Source organism: Mustela erminea, chromosome 10 (assembly GCF_009829155.1).
Source record: "Mustela erminea isolate mMusErm1 chromosome 10, mMusErm1.Pri, whole genome shotgun sequence".
NCBI classification, from domain to species: domain Eukaryota; kingdom Metazoa; phylum Chordata; class Mammalia; order Carnivora; family Mustelidae; genus Mustela; species Mustela erminea.
In genome coordinates this window covers 4,249,350-4,265,061 of record NC_045623.1, presented here as the reverse complement: position 1 = coordinate 4,265,061, position 15,712 = coordinate 4,249,350, and positions in this window count along the sequence as shown.

The window sequence follows — 15,712 nt, the reverse complement described above, 5'->3', positions numbered from 1 at the left end:
CGATGTCATCTCCCGGCGTAGGCAAGACCTGCCCTTTTGCTCTGGCGTTCAGGTGGCCAGGGGACTAGGCCAGTGCCTTCCCCAGCCGAGAGGAGACGCCACAGGATCCCTGCACACCGCCCGCGCCTTGGGATGGGGTGTAACGCGTAACTGTCCCTCCTCCCCGGGACATCCCCTGCCTCCGCCAACGCTGCCACATCCTGGAGGAAGACGGCATTGACTGCCCGTTCTTTCAGGGAGCTGTTTCTCTGAGTTCAGGGTAGGCGCCTGGTGGCAGCCCATGTCTGCACCAGGGACAGGTGGCCCAGGAGCTGCTGTTCCCTTGGGCCCTGAGGCCCACGACAGTGATGCCTTCTGCCCAGACTCCTTCCTCAGAGGGGAGCACACGCCCCTGCCCTAGTCATACCCTCGTGTCTCCTAGGCAGCCAGGCTTCTGTCTTTCCGCACACGAAGCGGGTGACACGTTTTCTTGCCACTAGCTCGCTGTTCCTGCGAAGGCCGGATCTTCTGCTTTGCGACCATTCCCGAAAACAAGGCCAGCGGCTCCTTCTCTTCTCCCGGGGCTGCGTCCTGCACCTTCCCCAGTCCTGGCCCTGGGGAGATCGGTGACAGACGTTTCACTTTCTTTAGGTTCTTTCCACAGGTGCAACCACGCTTCTCTCTCAGGCAGAGGGGATGCCCGGATAAAGAGGATTTCGCTCCATGCGGGTTTCTTCCACCATGCTGTGGAGACAAGCTCAGGCAAGTAGCAGCAGCATCCAACAGCCCCGAATCTGATTTCCCAAAGAATGCTGTGCTTTCCCAGAGGGGAAGATCGGGAAAGAGGCTTTCGCCCCATCCACGTTTCTCTCACCGTGCTGTGAATACTGGGCTAAGGCAAGCAGCAACAACAGCCCACAGAACCGACTCGGATTTCCCAGCGACTGCTATGCTTTCACAGAGGTTTTAAGCTTGGCGCGAACCGGACTTCGCGGCTGCTTCTTCAGCAAGGCTTTGGGTGTTCGCTCTATCGTGCCAGGGTAGAAGAGCTGCGGGAGAGCTGGTGCCTTTTGGGCCTTGCTTTCCCTGACTCCATGGTCGTGCCCTGGGTTCTCCCTGCCATGCCCAACTGAGCAGACACAGCCACAGCCCTGCAGTTGACAGTCGTGTCCCTTTCCTTAAGGCCCTTCCCAGATGTGCAACCACGCTTCTCTCTCAGGCAGAGGGGATGCTAGGGCAAAGAGAATTTCGCTCCATGCGGGTTTCTTCCACCGTGCTTCGGAGACTAGCTCAGACAAGCAACAGCAGCCTCCCAGAAACGCGACTCTGGTTTTCCAACGATAGCTGTGCTGTCCCAAGGAGATGCCCAGGCAAAGAGGCTTTCGCTGTATGCGGGTTTCTCCCACCGCGAGACTGGGCTCAGGCAAGCAGCAGCAGCAGCAGCCCGTAGAACAGACTCTGATTTCTCAGCGAATGCTATGCTTTCGCAGAGGCTTTGGGCTTGGCGCGAGACGCACTTCGCTGCTGCTTTCTCAGCAAGGCTTTGGGAGTTCGCTCTGTCTCTTCAAGGAAGAAGAGCTGCGGGAGAGCTGGTGCCTCCTGGGCCTTGCTTTCCCTGGCTCCATGTTCGCGTCCTGGGTTCACCCTGCCAAGCCGAACTAAGCAGATACAGCCTCGACCCTGCAGCAGCGTGCGTGGCCTAGGAATGGCACTCTGCTCACGATGTCATCTCCCGGCGTAGGCAAGGACCTGTCCCTTTTGCTCTGGCGTTCAGGTGGCCCGGGGCCTAGGCCAGTGCCTTCCCCAGCCGAGAGGAGACGCCACAGGATCCCTGCACACCGCCCGCGCCTTGGGATGGGGTGTAACGCGTAACTGTCCCTCCTCCCCGGGACATCCCCTGCCTCCGCCAACGCTGCCACATCCTGGAGGAAGACGGCATTGACTGCCCGTTCTTTCAGGGAGCTGTTTCTCTGAGTTCAGGGTAGGCGCCTGGTGGCAGCCCATGTCTGCACCAGGGACAGGTGGCCCAGGAGCTGCTGTTCCCTTGGGCCCTGAGGCCCACGACAGTGATGCCTTCTGCCCAGACTCCTTCCTCAGAGGGGAGCACACGCCCCTGCCCTAGTCATACCCTCGTGTCTCCTAGGCAGCCAGGCTTCTGTCTTTCCGCACACGAAGCGGGTGACACGTTTTCTTGCCACTAGCTCGCTGTTCCTGCGAAGGCCGGATCTTCTGCTTTGCGACCATTCCCGAAAACAAGGCCAGCGGCTCCTTCTCTTCTCCCGGGGCTGCGTCCTGCACCTTCCCCAGTCCTGGCCCTGGGGAGATCGGTGACAGACGTTTCACTTTCTTTAGGTTCTTTCCACAGGTGCAACCACGCTTCTCTCTCAGGCAGAGGGGATGCCCGGATAAAGAGGATTTCGCTCCATGCGGGTTTCTTCCACCATGCTGTGGAGACAAGCTCAGGCAAGTAGCAGCAGCATCCAACAGCCCCGAATCTGATTTCCCAAAGAATGCTGTGCTTTCCCAGAGGGGAAGATCGGGAAAGAGGCTTTCGCCCCATCCACGTTTCTCTCACCGTGCTGTGAATACTGGGCTAAGGCAAGCAGCAACAACAGCCCACAGAACCGACTCGGATTTCCCAGCGACTGCTATGCTTTCACAGAGGTTTTAAGCTTGGCGCGAACCGGACTTCGCGGCTGCTTCTTCAGCAAGGCTTTGGGTGTTCGCTCTATCGTGCCAGGGTAGAAGAGCTGCGGGAGAGCTGGTGCCTTTTGGGCCTTGCTTTCCCTGACTCCATGGTCGTGCCCTGGGTTTTCCCTGCCATGCCCAACTGAGCAGACACAGCCACAGCCCTGCAGTTGACAGTCGTGTCCCTTTCCTTAAGGCCCTTCCCAGATGTGCAACCACGCTTCTCTCTCAGGCAGAGGGGATGCTAGGGCAAAGAGAATTTCGCTCCATGCGGGTTTCTTCCACCGTGCTTCGGAGACTAGCTCAGACAAGCAACAGCAGCCTCCCAGAAACGCGACTCTGGTTTTCCAACGAATGCTGTGCTTTCCCAGGGCATATGCCCCGGCAAAGAGGCTTTCGCTGTATGCGGGTTTCTCCCACCGCGAGACTGGGCTCAGGGAAGCAGCAGCAGCCGAGCCCGCTGAACCCACTCTGATTTCTCAGCGAATGCTATGCTTTCGCAGAGGCTTTGGCTTGGAGCGAGACGCACTTCGCTGCTGCTTTCTCAGCAAGGCTTTGGGAGTTCGCTCTGTCTCTTCAAGGAAGAAGAGCTGCGGGAGAGCTGGTGCCTCCTGGGCCTTGCTTTCCCTGGCTCCATGTTCGCGTCCTGGGTTCACCCTGCCAAGCCGAACTAAGCAGATACAGCCTTGACCCTGCAGCAGCGTGCGTGGCCTAGAATGGCACTCTGCTCACGATGTCATCTCCCGGCGTAGGCAAGACCTGCCCTTTTGCTCTGGCGTTCAGGTGGCCAGGGGACTAGGCCAGTGCCTTCCCCAGCCGAGAGGAGACGCCACAGGATCCCTGCACACCGCCCGCGCCTTGGGATGGGGTGTAACGCGTAACTGTCCCTCCTCCCCGGGACATCCCCTGCCTCCGCCAACGCTGCCACATCCTGGAGGAAGACGGCATTGACTGCCCGTTCTTTCAGGGAGCTGTTTCTCTGAGTTCAGGGTAGGCGCCTGGTGGCAGCCCATGTCTGCACCAGGGACAGGTGGCCCAGGAGCTGCTGTTCCCTTGGGCCCTGAGGCCCACGACAGTGATGCCTTCTGCCCAGACTCCTTCCTCAGAGGGGAGCACACGCCCCTGCCCTAGTCATACCCTCGTGTCTCCTAGGCAGCCAGGCTTCTGTCTTTCCGCACACGAAGCGGGTGACACGTTTTCTTGCCACTAGCTCGCTGTTCCTGCGAAGGCCGGATCTTCTGCTTTGCGACCATTCCCGAAAACAAGGCCAGCGGCTCCTTCTCTTCTCCCGGGGCTGCGTCCTGCACCTTCCCCAGTCCTGGCCCTGGGGAGATCGGTGACAGACGTTTCACTTTCTTTAGGTTCTTTCCACAGGTGCAACCACGCTTCTCTCTCAGGCAGAGGGGATGCCCGGATAAAGAGGATTTCGCTCCATGCGGGTTTCTTCCACCATGCTGTGGAGACAAGCTCAGGCAAGTAGCAGCAGCATCCAACAGCCCCGAATCTGATTTCCCAAAGAATGCTGTGCTTTCCCAGAGGGGAAGATCGGGAAAGAGGCTTTCGCCCCATCCACGTTTCTCTCACCGTGCTGTGAATACTGGGCTAAGGCAAGCAGCAACAACAGCCCACAGAACCGACTCGGATTTCCCAGCGACTGCTATGCTTTCACAGAGGTTTTAAGCTTGGCGCGAACCGGACTTCGCGGCTGCTTCTTCAGCAAGGCTTTGGGTGTTCGCTCTATCGTGCCAGGGTAGAAGAGCTGCGGGAGAGCTGGTGCCTTTTGGGCCTTGCTTTCCCTGACTCCATGGTCGTGCCCTGGGTTTTCCCTGCCATGCCCAACTGAGCAGACACAGCCACAGCCCTGCAGTTGACAGTCGTGTCCCTTTCCTTAAGGCCCTTCCCAGATGTGCAACCACGCTTCTCTCTCAGGCAGAGGGGATGCTAGGGCAAAGAGAATTTCGCTCCATGCGGGTTTCTTCCACCGTGCTTCGGAGACTAGCTCAGACAAGCAACAGCAGCCTCCCAGAAACGCGACTCTGGTTTTCCAACGATAGCTGTGCTGTCCCAAGGAGATGCCCGGGCAAAGAGGCTTTCGCTGTATGCGGGTTTCTCCCACCGTGAGACTGGGCTCAGGCAAGCAGCAGCAGCAGCCCGCAGAACCCACTCTGATTTCTCAGCGAATGCTATGCTTTCGCAGAGGCTTTGGGCTTGGCGCGAGACGCACTTCGCTGCTGCTTTCTCAGCAAGGCTTTGGGAGTTCGCTCTGTCTCTTCAAGGAAGAAGAGCTGCGGGAGAGCTGGTGCCTCCTGGGCCTTGCTTTCCCTGGCTCCATGTTCGCGTCCTGGGTTCACCCTGCCAAGCCGAACTAAGCAGATACAGCCTCGACCCTGCAGCAGCGTGCGTGGCCTAGAATGGCACTCTGCTCACGATGTCATCTCCCGGCGTAGGCAAGACCTGCCCTTTTGCTCTGGCGTTCAGGTGGCCAGGGGACTAGGCCAGTGCCTTCCCCAGCCGAGAGGAGACGCCACAGGATCCCTGCACACCGCCCGCGCCTTGGGATGGGGTGTAACGCGTAACTGTCCCTCCTCCCCGGGACATCCCCTGCCTCCGCCAACGCTGCCACATCCTGGAGGAAGACGGCATTGACTGCCCGTTCTTTCAGGGAGCTGTTTCTCTGAGTTCAGGGTAGGCGCCTGGTGGCAGCCCATGTCTGCACCAGGGACAGGTGGCCCAGGAGCTGCTGTTCCCTTGGGCCCTGAGGCCCACGACAGTGATGCCTTCTGCCCAGACTCCTTCCTCAGAGGGGAGCACACGCCCCTGCCCTAGTCATACCCTCGTGTCTCCTAGGCAGCCAGGCTTCTGTCTTTCCGCACACGAAGCGGGTGACACGTTTTCTTGCCACTAGCTCGCTGTTCCTGCGAAGGCCGGATCTTCTGCTTTGCGACCATTCCCGAAAACAAGGCCAGCGGCTCCTTCTCTTCTCCCGGGGCTGCGTCCTGCACCTTCCCCAGTCCTGGCCCTGGGGAGATCGGTGACAGACGTTTCACTTTCTTTAGGTTCTTTCCACAGGTGCAACCACGCTTCTCTCTCAGGCAGAGGGGATGCCCGGATAAAGAGGATTTCGCTCCATGCGGGTTTCTTCCACCATGCTGTGGAGACAAGCTCAGGCAAGTAGCAGCAGCATCCAACAGCCCCGAATCTGATTTCCCAAAGAATGCTGTGCTTTCCCAGAGGGGAAGATCGGGAAAGAGGCTTTCGCCCCATCCACGTTTCTCTCACCGTGCTGTGAATACTGGGCTAAGGCAAGCAGCAACAACAGCCCACAGAACCGACTCGGATTTCCCAGCGACTGCTATGCTTTCACAGAGGTTTTAAGCTTGGCGCGAACCGGACTTCGCGGCTGCTTCTTCAGCAAGGCTTTGGGTGTTCGCTCTATCGTGCCAGGGTAGAAGAGCTGCGGGAGAGCTGGTGCCTTTTGGGCCTTGCTTTCCCTGACTCCATGGTCGTGCCCTGGGTTCTCCCTGCCATGCCCAACTGAGCAGACACAGCCACAGCCCTGCAGTTGACAGTCGTGTCCCTTTCCTTAAGGCCCTTCCCAGATGTGCAACCACGCTTCTCTCTCAGGCAGAGGGGATGCTAGGGCAAAGAGAATTTCGCTCCATGCGGGTTTCTTCCACCGTGCTTCGGAGACTAGCTCAGACAAGCAACAGCAGCCTCCCAGAAACGCGACTCTGGTTTTCCAACGATAGCTGTGCTGTCCCAAGGAGATGCCCGGGCAAAGAGGCTTTCGCTGTATGCGGGTTTCTCCCACCGTGAGACTGGGCTCAGGCAAGCAGCAGCAGCAGCCCGCAGAACCCACTCTGATTTCTCAGCGAATGCTATGCTTTCGCAGAGGCTTTGGGCTTGGCGCGAGACGCACTTCGCTGCTGCTTTCTCAGCAAGGCTTTGGGAGTTCGCTCTGTCTCTTCAAGGAAGAAGAGCTGCGGGAGAGCTGGTGCCTCCTGGGCCTTGCTTTCCCTGGCTCCATGTTCGCGTCCTGGGTTCACCCTGCCAAGCCGAACTAAGCAGATACAGCCTCGACCCTGCAGCAGCGTGCGTGGCCTAGAATGGCACTCTGCTCACGATGTCATCTCCCGGCGTAGGCAAGACCTGCCCTTTTGCTCTGGCGTTCAGGTGGCCAGGGGACTAGGCCAGTGCCTTCCCCAGCCGAGAGGAGACGCCACAGGATCCCTGCACACCGCCCGCGCCTTGGGATGGGGTGTAACGCGTAACTGTCCCTCCTCCCCGGGACATCCCCTGCCTCCGCCAACGCTGCCACATCCTGGAGGAAGACGGCATTGACTGCCCGTTCTTTCAGGGAGCTGTTTCTCTGAGTTCAGGGTAGGCGCCTGGTGGCAGCCCATGTCTGCACCAGGGACAGGTGGCCCAGGAGCTGCTGTTCCCTTGGGCCCTGAGGCCCACGACAGTGATGCCTTCTGCCCAGACTCCTTCCTCAGAGGGGAGCACACGCCCCTGCCCTAGTCATACCCTCGTGTCTCCTAGGCAGCCAGGCTTCTGTCTTTCCGCACACGAAGCGGGTGACACGTTTTCTTGCCACTAGCTCGCTGTTCCTGCGAAGGCCGGATCTTCTGCTTTGCGACCATTCCCGAAAACAAGGCCAGCGGCTCCTTCTCTTCTCCCGGGGCTGCGTCCTGCACCTTCCCCAGTCCTGGCCCTGGGGAGATCGGTGACAGACGTTTCACTTTCTTTAGGTTCTTTCCACAGGTGCAACCACGCTTCTCTCTCAGGCAGAGGGGATGCCCGGATAAAGAGGATTTCGCTCCATGCGGGTTTCTTCCACCATGCTGTGGAGACAAGCTCAGGCAAGTAGCAGCAGCATCCAACAGCCCCGAATCTGATTTCCCAAAGAATGCTGTGCTTTCCCAGAGGGGAAGATCGGGAAAGAGGCTTTCGCCCCATCCACGTTTCTCTCACCGTGCTGTGAATACTGGGCTAAGGCAAGCAGCAACAACAGCCCACAGAACCGACTCGGATTTCCCAGCGACTGCTATGCTTTCACAGAGGTTTTAAGCTTGGCGCGAACCGGACTTCGCGGCTGCTTCTTCAGCAAGGCTTTGGGTGTTCGCTCTATCGTGCCAGGGTAGAAGAGCTGCGGGAGAGCTGGTGCCTTTTGGGCCTTGCTTTCCCTGACTCCATGGTCGTGCCCTGGGTTTTCCCTGCCATGCCCAACTGAGCAGACACAGCCACAGCCCTGCAGTTGACAGTCGTGTCCCTTTCCTTAAGGCCCTTCCCAGATGTGCAACCACGCTTCTCTCTCAGGCAGAGGGGATGCTAGGGCAAAGAGAATTTCGCTCCATGCGGGTTTCTTCCACCATGCTGCGGAGACTAGCTCAGACAAGCAACAGCAGCCTCCCAGAAACGCGACTCTGGTTTTCCAACGAATGCTGTGCTTTCCCAGGGCATATGCCCCGGCAAAGAGGCTTTCGCTGTATGCGGGTTTCTCCCACCGCGAGACTGGGCTCAGGGAAGCAGCAGCAGCCGAGCCCGCTGAACCCACTCTGATTTCTCAGCGAATGCTATGCTTTCGCAGAGGCTTTGGCTTGGCGCGAGACGCACTTCGCTGCTGCTTTCTCAGCAAGGCTTTGGGAGTTCGCTCTGTCTCTTCAAGGAAGAAGAGCTGCGGGAGAGCTGGTGCCTCCTGGGCCTTGCTTTCCCTGGCTCCATGTTCGCGTCCTGGGTTCACCCTGCCAAGCCGAACTAAGCAGATACAGCCTCGACCCTGCAGCAGCGTGCGTGGCCTAGGATGGCACTCTGCTCACGATGTCATCTCCCGGGGTAGGCAAGGCCTGTCCCTTTGCTCTGGCGTTCAGGTGGCCCGGGGACTAGGCCAGTGCCTTCCCCAGCCGAGAGGAGACGCCACAGGATCCCTGCACACCGCCCGCGCCTTGGGATGGGGTGTAACTGCGTAACTGTCCCTCCTCCCCGGGACATCCCCTGCCTCCGCCAACGCTGCCACATCCTGGAGGAAGACAGCATTGACTGCCTGTTCTTTCAGGGAGCTGTTTCTCTGAGTTCAGCGTAGGCGCCTGGTGGCAGCCCATGTCTGCACCAGGGACAGGTGGCCAAGGAGCTGCTGTTCCCTTGGGCCCTGAGGCCCAGGACAGTGATGCCTTCTGCCCAGACTCCTTCCTCAGAGTGGAGCCCGCGCCCCTGCCCTAGTCATACCCTCCTGTCTTCTTAGCAGCCTGGCTTCTTTGTCTCCGCACACAGAGCGGGTGACACATTGTTTGCCAGCGGCCCGCTGTTCCCGAGGGCCGGCTCTCCTGCTTCGCGACCATTCCCGACAACAAGGCCAACGGCTCCTTCTCTTCTCTTGGGGCAACGTCCTGCACCTTCCCCTGACATGCTCCTGGGTAGCACAGTGACAGACTTGTCCCTTTCCTTAAGGCTGTTTACAGGCGCAACCACGCTTCTCTCTCAGGCAGAGGGGATACACGGACAAAGAGGATTTCGTTCCATACGGGTTTCACCCACCATGCTTCAGAGACTATGTTCAGGCAGGCGGCATCAGCATCCCACAGAACCGACACTGATTTCCCAGCGAATGCTGTGCTTTCCCAGAGGGGATGCACGTACAAAGAGGCTTTTGCTCTATGCGGGTTTCTCCCACTGTGCTGTGGAGACTAGGTTAAGGCAAGCAGCAACAGCAGCCCACAGAACCAGCTCTGATTTCCTAGCGCCTGCTATGCTTTCGCAGGGCTTTGGGCTTGGCGTAAACCGCACTGGCCGCTGCTTCCTCAGCAAGGCTTTGGGCTTTCACTCTGTGGCGTCAGGTAAGAAGAGCTGCGGGAGAGCTGGTGCCTCTTGGGCCTTGCTTTCCCGGGCTCCATGGTCGCGTTTTGGGTTCACCCTGCCACTCCGAAATAAGCAGACACAGCCTCAACCCTGTAGCAGCGTGCGTGTCCTAGGATGGCACTCTGCTCACAATGCCATCTCCCGGCGTAGGCAAGGCCTGCCCTTTTGCTCTGGTGTTCAGGTGGCCAGGGGACTAGGCCAGTGCCTTCCCCAGCCGAGAGGAGACGCCACAGGATCCCTGCACACCGCCCGCGCCTTGGGTTGGGAAGTAATGTGTAACTGTCCCTCCTTCCCGGGACACCCCCTGCCTCCACCAACGCTGCCACATCCTGGAGGAAGATGGCATTGACTGCCCGTTCTTTCAGAGAGCTGTTTCTGTGGTTCAGGGTAGGCGCCTGGTGGCAAGCCCATGTCTGCACCAGGGACAGGTGGCCACGGAGCTGCTCTCCCCTTGGGCCCTGAGGCCCAGGACAGTGATGCCTTCTGCCCAGACTGCTTCCTCAGAGTGGAGCACATGCCCCTGCCCTAGTCGTTCCTTCGTGCCTCCTAAGCAGCCAGCTTCCGTCTCTCCTCACAGGGTCATGGAAAGAAAATTACACTTACCAAAGATAGTCCATATACACTATGGAGTATTATGCCTCCATAAGAAAGGATGAATATCTAACTTTTGTAGCAACATGGACGGGACTGGAAGAGATTATGCTGAGTGAAATAAGTCCAGCTGAGAGATTCGATTATCATATGGTTTCCCTTATTTGTGGAGCATAATAAATAGCATTGAGTACATGGAGAGTTAGAGAGGAGAAGGGAGTTGGGGGAAATTGGAAGGGGAGGTGAACCATGAGAGTCTATGGACTCTAAAAAAACAATCTGAGGGGTTTGAAGTGGTGGGCGGGTGGGAGGTTGGGGTACCAGGTGGTGGGTATTATAGAGGGCACGGATTGCATGGAGCACTGGGTGTGGTGAAATAATAATTAATACTGTTATGCTGATAATAAATAAAAAATGAATTTAAAAAAAAATTAAAAGGAAAAAAAGATATTCTCCATCCAGCAGGTATATAAATTTGTCTATCATGAGCCCTATCAAAAGACTAACAAATAATTTATAAGTATCTCTGCCAAGTAATGGGACAGCCATTGCAAGGGCTAATGCCCTTGCCCTTGCCCTAATGCAAAAGGTTTAGTTTAGTCCACGGTTGAACTGACCTTTTCAAAATGTGATCTGGTTATTTGCCCCATACTAGGCTATAGGAAGGAAGGTTGAGGAAGGAATAACTTTACAAACCAGTTTGCCTACAACTGAGAACTAGAGCAAAGGACTCACATGACTACTCATAGTTAAGATCGTGTCACTCAGAATCTGGCTGTCTTCACATCTGTGTCTCTTGATCACTTTTTCTGGAGCTAATCCTGTCCACAGCAGCAATAACCACATGACCAGCTGATACCCCAATCTAAATCTTAGAATGGACATTTGCTTATCTTGCAGATCCCTCTCTTCTCCCCAGAGCCCCTCAGTGACTTTAAGGAGTGAGAAGCAGAGGGATCTGACCGGAGAGGCAATACTGCACATAATTAAAGTCACAAGCATTGGTTAGGAGAACTTAGGAGAAGCTGTTCAAGGAAAAGGAGAAGTGGAATTCATGCAAGAATTTAAGGGAGAAGTATGGGTCAGGTACGGCTAGAGCAATAAAAAGGGGATCTTGGGAGAAGGGGAAGAAATGGTGTTAAGGATGTGAGGTGTCCCAGACAGCCAACTACTTATGTCCTCAAGAGCCAAAGACTATGTCATGTCCAATGATATTTGAGGAATGCTCATGTATGTTCTTTTTGTTGGTCTCCTCTTTTTCTTTTACAGGAGGTATAGAGGCAGACCCAGAACACCTCACTTTCCCAGCAGTTTCTCTAATAGCTCCAAGGAAGCTAAAACTGGAAAAGCTCAGCTACTCCTGCAGAAGGACAGATACCAAATGATCTGTCTTCTCCTTAATAACTCAGAGACTCACAGGCACTATCTATGTAGGAGGTGTAATTGCTAAGTGTCACTGGGCAAGGTGGAGACACACAGGAGTGCCAGCGAGTGCACTGGGATCACAGTCAGTGACTTAATCTCTGAGGTCCAAGGCTTTCAACTCTTGAGCTTGCAAACTGCTGGTTGTACCTTCAGTGATGGCTGGTATGAACAGTATTTCAGCCCTGGGTACCAAGTTCTGAGGTTTGATAGAAGCTTGCTCTTGAAGTGTCACTTGCTGGTCACTGATGTGTCCCAACCTGGATGGTCTGTCAGGTTGTCCAACAGACTTCTCTTTTGTGTAATGAGATTTCACCAAGACAGAGATCCCTGCTTTGGAAGCATTTCCGATTCCCTTGGAGGATCTCAACACTTTCCTGAAGTGGATCTTAGGCCTACCACCTCCCCCCAGCAGCCCTCCAAAGACTTCTGTCTTCTGTGGTGTGTTTTGGATACAAAAACCCAAGAGGGGAACTGTACATGGTCTTGTTGTAAGTAAACATTTTTCTGAAGCTAGAGCTATAGGTGGTACATAGGGGCAAAGGTGGGAAGGAGGAGCAAGAGATAGAAGGAGAGGGGGAGAAAAGGTGGATTGGAGAGAAAAGTGGAGTGAGGATCGGGGTTGGCTGGCAACGTGGCTGGGAAGCTCAGGGAGGGCGGAAAGAAGTCTGGGAAGTGGTTTTTATAAAAAGATAGCTTCTTACTCTAGGCTTACAAGGGCTGCAGGAGACTACCAGACCCCAAAGGGCTATGAGCCTGCCACCCTGGGAACCCAGAACCTGACTTGGACTTACTTTCTGGCTACTGTGTGCAGCTTCCTCCTCGATGCTGTCTGTGAACTCAGTGCTAGCGTCTTCAGTATTACCCCCTGAAGCTGCACCTGGAAGTGAGTCCAGAAGAGAAAAGTGATTTCCTTCACAGGTGGCTTTCAGACAGCAGCTAAAATTACACATTTTGCCATCTGCCTCTGATTTCTTCCTTTCCCATATGCATGGCCCCCTAGCCAGCAGGGCTGAAGGTGGAACCGCTGTGCCAAATCTGCAGAAAAGACTTATATCACTGATGCTTTCTAATATTTAAGCTTAAGCCTTAAAACATTCACTGAGTTTGACTGCACAGACCTGTACCTAAGGAGCTGGCTGTTAGATAGAGTGGTTTCCCCCTCACCTATTTCCAGAAAGCCTGAACTATTTCCTGTCCAGCCAGCCCCATGTCTTTTGAGACATGGGCCCAACATGACTAACCTTTTCTCCACCATTGAGTACTGAGCGGGTCCCTGATTAAAGGATACCTGCTTTTCTCAACCTTTCCCATTTCTGAGGTCATGGGGTGGCCATATCTTTGAGGAACACCCCTCTAGGGGCTGTGTATTCTACAGAAGCTCAGGACTAGTCAAAACTCAAGGCACAGAATGGTTTTGGTGTTTCCTAATTCCTTCTTTTATCCTCCCCTTCTCTCTCAAACTCTTATTCAATGCCCCCAGCATCTTTTGCCTGAATGGTTTCTTATAGTTCTTATACTTCCAAGTGAGTTTTTATACATTCTTTTGTTTCTTAAAGATGGACAGAGTCATCTGAGGACACAAACATCTGCGTCTTGCACTAAGGGAGGAACAATAGCTGCAGTTTGTGGTCTGGGCAAAGATCTGAGACACTGTTGACTGATAGAACTTTTTGTAATTCTATGCATGTGCTGCCCAATACAGTAGACACACGTGGTTACTGAGCACTCAAAATAGGCTAAGGTGATTGAGGAACTATTTTTTTTTAATTCAAATTTAAATTCAGCTAGGCACACAGGGCTCATGGCCACCATATTGGACAGAACAAAGCTGGGGCATTTCTTCCTCTCAATATCGTTATAATAAAAGACTGTCCACCCAATTTTAGATTAAGACCTGTGGCCCACATTACTGATTTCTTCTGAAGTTGGGGGAATTTATGATGGTTAATTCATTTTAACACCAAAGAAAATCTACCATGACAATTCCCGTGTCTACAGAACAGGTCTTAAAGAAACTGCCTAAGTTAGAGAAAGCTGATATTTCATTCAAATTCTGGCCTTAGCAACCAACCTATTAGAACTCCTCTTCTAGGCACTGAATAACATGTGTCTGAGAGAGATTAAATGGTTTGTCCACAGTTACACAGATAGTACTGACAAGAGCTGTGCCAAGAAATCAGGTCTCTGGACTTCCAGACAGAGGCAACTCACTGCTCCTTCTGGTGACAAATCAGATCTTTATCTTTGCTTCTTCCTCCAAGACCAAAGAACCTACTCCTGAGCTCAGACATCCATGGATAAATAATGAGCATCCACTATCCTCTCTTCAGATAAGGTGAACAGGACCATCTCACACCTTCATTCCATCTCCTGTCATCTGCAAGTTCATGCTGGAGCATTTGCAATGACCCAGGCCAATCTTACTAAAGTACTAAAAGGTAGTAAATATGTTGCCCTAACAATCAAATCTTATGACTCATCCCATGATTGTTGTATTAACGTTGGACCAAGTTCCTGTGCCCTGTTCAATAATGTCCTAGAGGTAACTCCACCACTCAGATCATTAGGGATTTCTTGGAAGACATTGTACAAGAGGGATTTCCAATACTTACTCTTTCAAACCAGCCCCAGATCCATCTCATTCACAAAGGTAATTGCAGAGAGATGGATGAACAGACTCCCTAAGCTTTGGCAACTCACTGAAATCCAGGATGCTAATTCACTTGTGGACATCCATATCTTACTATGCTTATTTAGGAAAATCATTCCCTGTACAACAGTAGAGATCAGAATCTTTTATTTTTTCCTTGTAAAGGAAATGAATGTCCCACTCAATGACAGATTAAGAAAGCATGGTTCTCACATTGTCTCTCCTCTGAGCTTCAGACTAGAGAATGTTCCTGTGGTTGAAGAAAACTCGGCTGGATGAGATAAACTCATCTCCATTATTAATCTTGAGGGCTTGTGTGGCCACACTGCCCTACATCCCAGGGGGATTCCTGGGCTAGGTTCCAGGAGTAAGGTTAAGGGACAATTGGAAAAAGTGACTGTCACTGGTCTTAAAAGCTTTAATCTCATATGTTCTGCCCTCTACTTACCTTTTGGCCTTTCTGATGCCATGCATACATTTTTAGAAAATGTTATTTCTGCAGTTGACTCAGGGCCCCAAACCATGATTTTGACTTCATCTGGAGTTACATGGAGACAAAGTAAGCATGCCCATTTCATCCCAACATTCTACTACATAGGAGTTTTGCTTTCTTCATTTGTTTTTAGCTAGTTTAGTCTGGTGTAGTTCCTTTAGGGAAACTTCAACAGTTGCTCATCCTTTTACCAATTTGAAATAGAATGCTGGAGGCTGTGAGGGGAGGGAGCTAGAATAAAGTTGAAAAAGTTTTATAGAAAAAATTGAAATGAGTAAGCTATTCCACATAAAGCCCTGTAGTTTGCACTAGACACCTTTGTTACCATTTTTTTAAATCAATGCCAGTAATTTCTCTTTTTTGAGGGAATACCCTTTTCTAAGCTTTTACAAGGCAACAAAATGCTATCTTCCAAACTAACTGGTGATGTTCTAAATTTCTGATTTAAATCTACTATACATTATATTGGTGCACCTACTGCTTATTATTTTAGATATTCTGAAAAGTAAGAGTCTATCACTTCAAATTTAATTTTTTTTTTTAGCCTTTGATGGTCATTCACAATTGTGGTTTTTGAAAATTTCTACATTCAGTTCCAAACTCCCTTTTAGATTTAGAAAATTATCCTTCACTACCTTACTTGATAAAGTACACAGAAATAAAATACTGTAGATCCTTCTGTGAAAATTTAAGTGTCATACACATGTATTCTTTTAATCATTGAAACAGAAATGGATAGTTTTGTGGAGATTTTAAAATTGAGGATGGCATTATTTATTAAGAATATGGACCCTGGAGCCCAACTGTCTGGGTTTTGTATCTGCTTCTGTCATTAGTTCTGTGATGTTGTGGCTTGCCTAAAGTCACAGAACTGTAACTCAGTTTCCTTAATTACAATGTAGGGGAAACAGTGATATCCACTCTATAGAGTTGTTCACTAGTGAACTTCAAAGGATTTGTTGTGTTTGGCATACAGTGTATATGCATTAAATATTGCCTTTAAGCATTATTACCATTAGTAAACTGACATG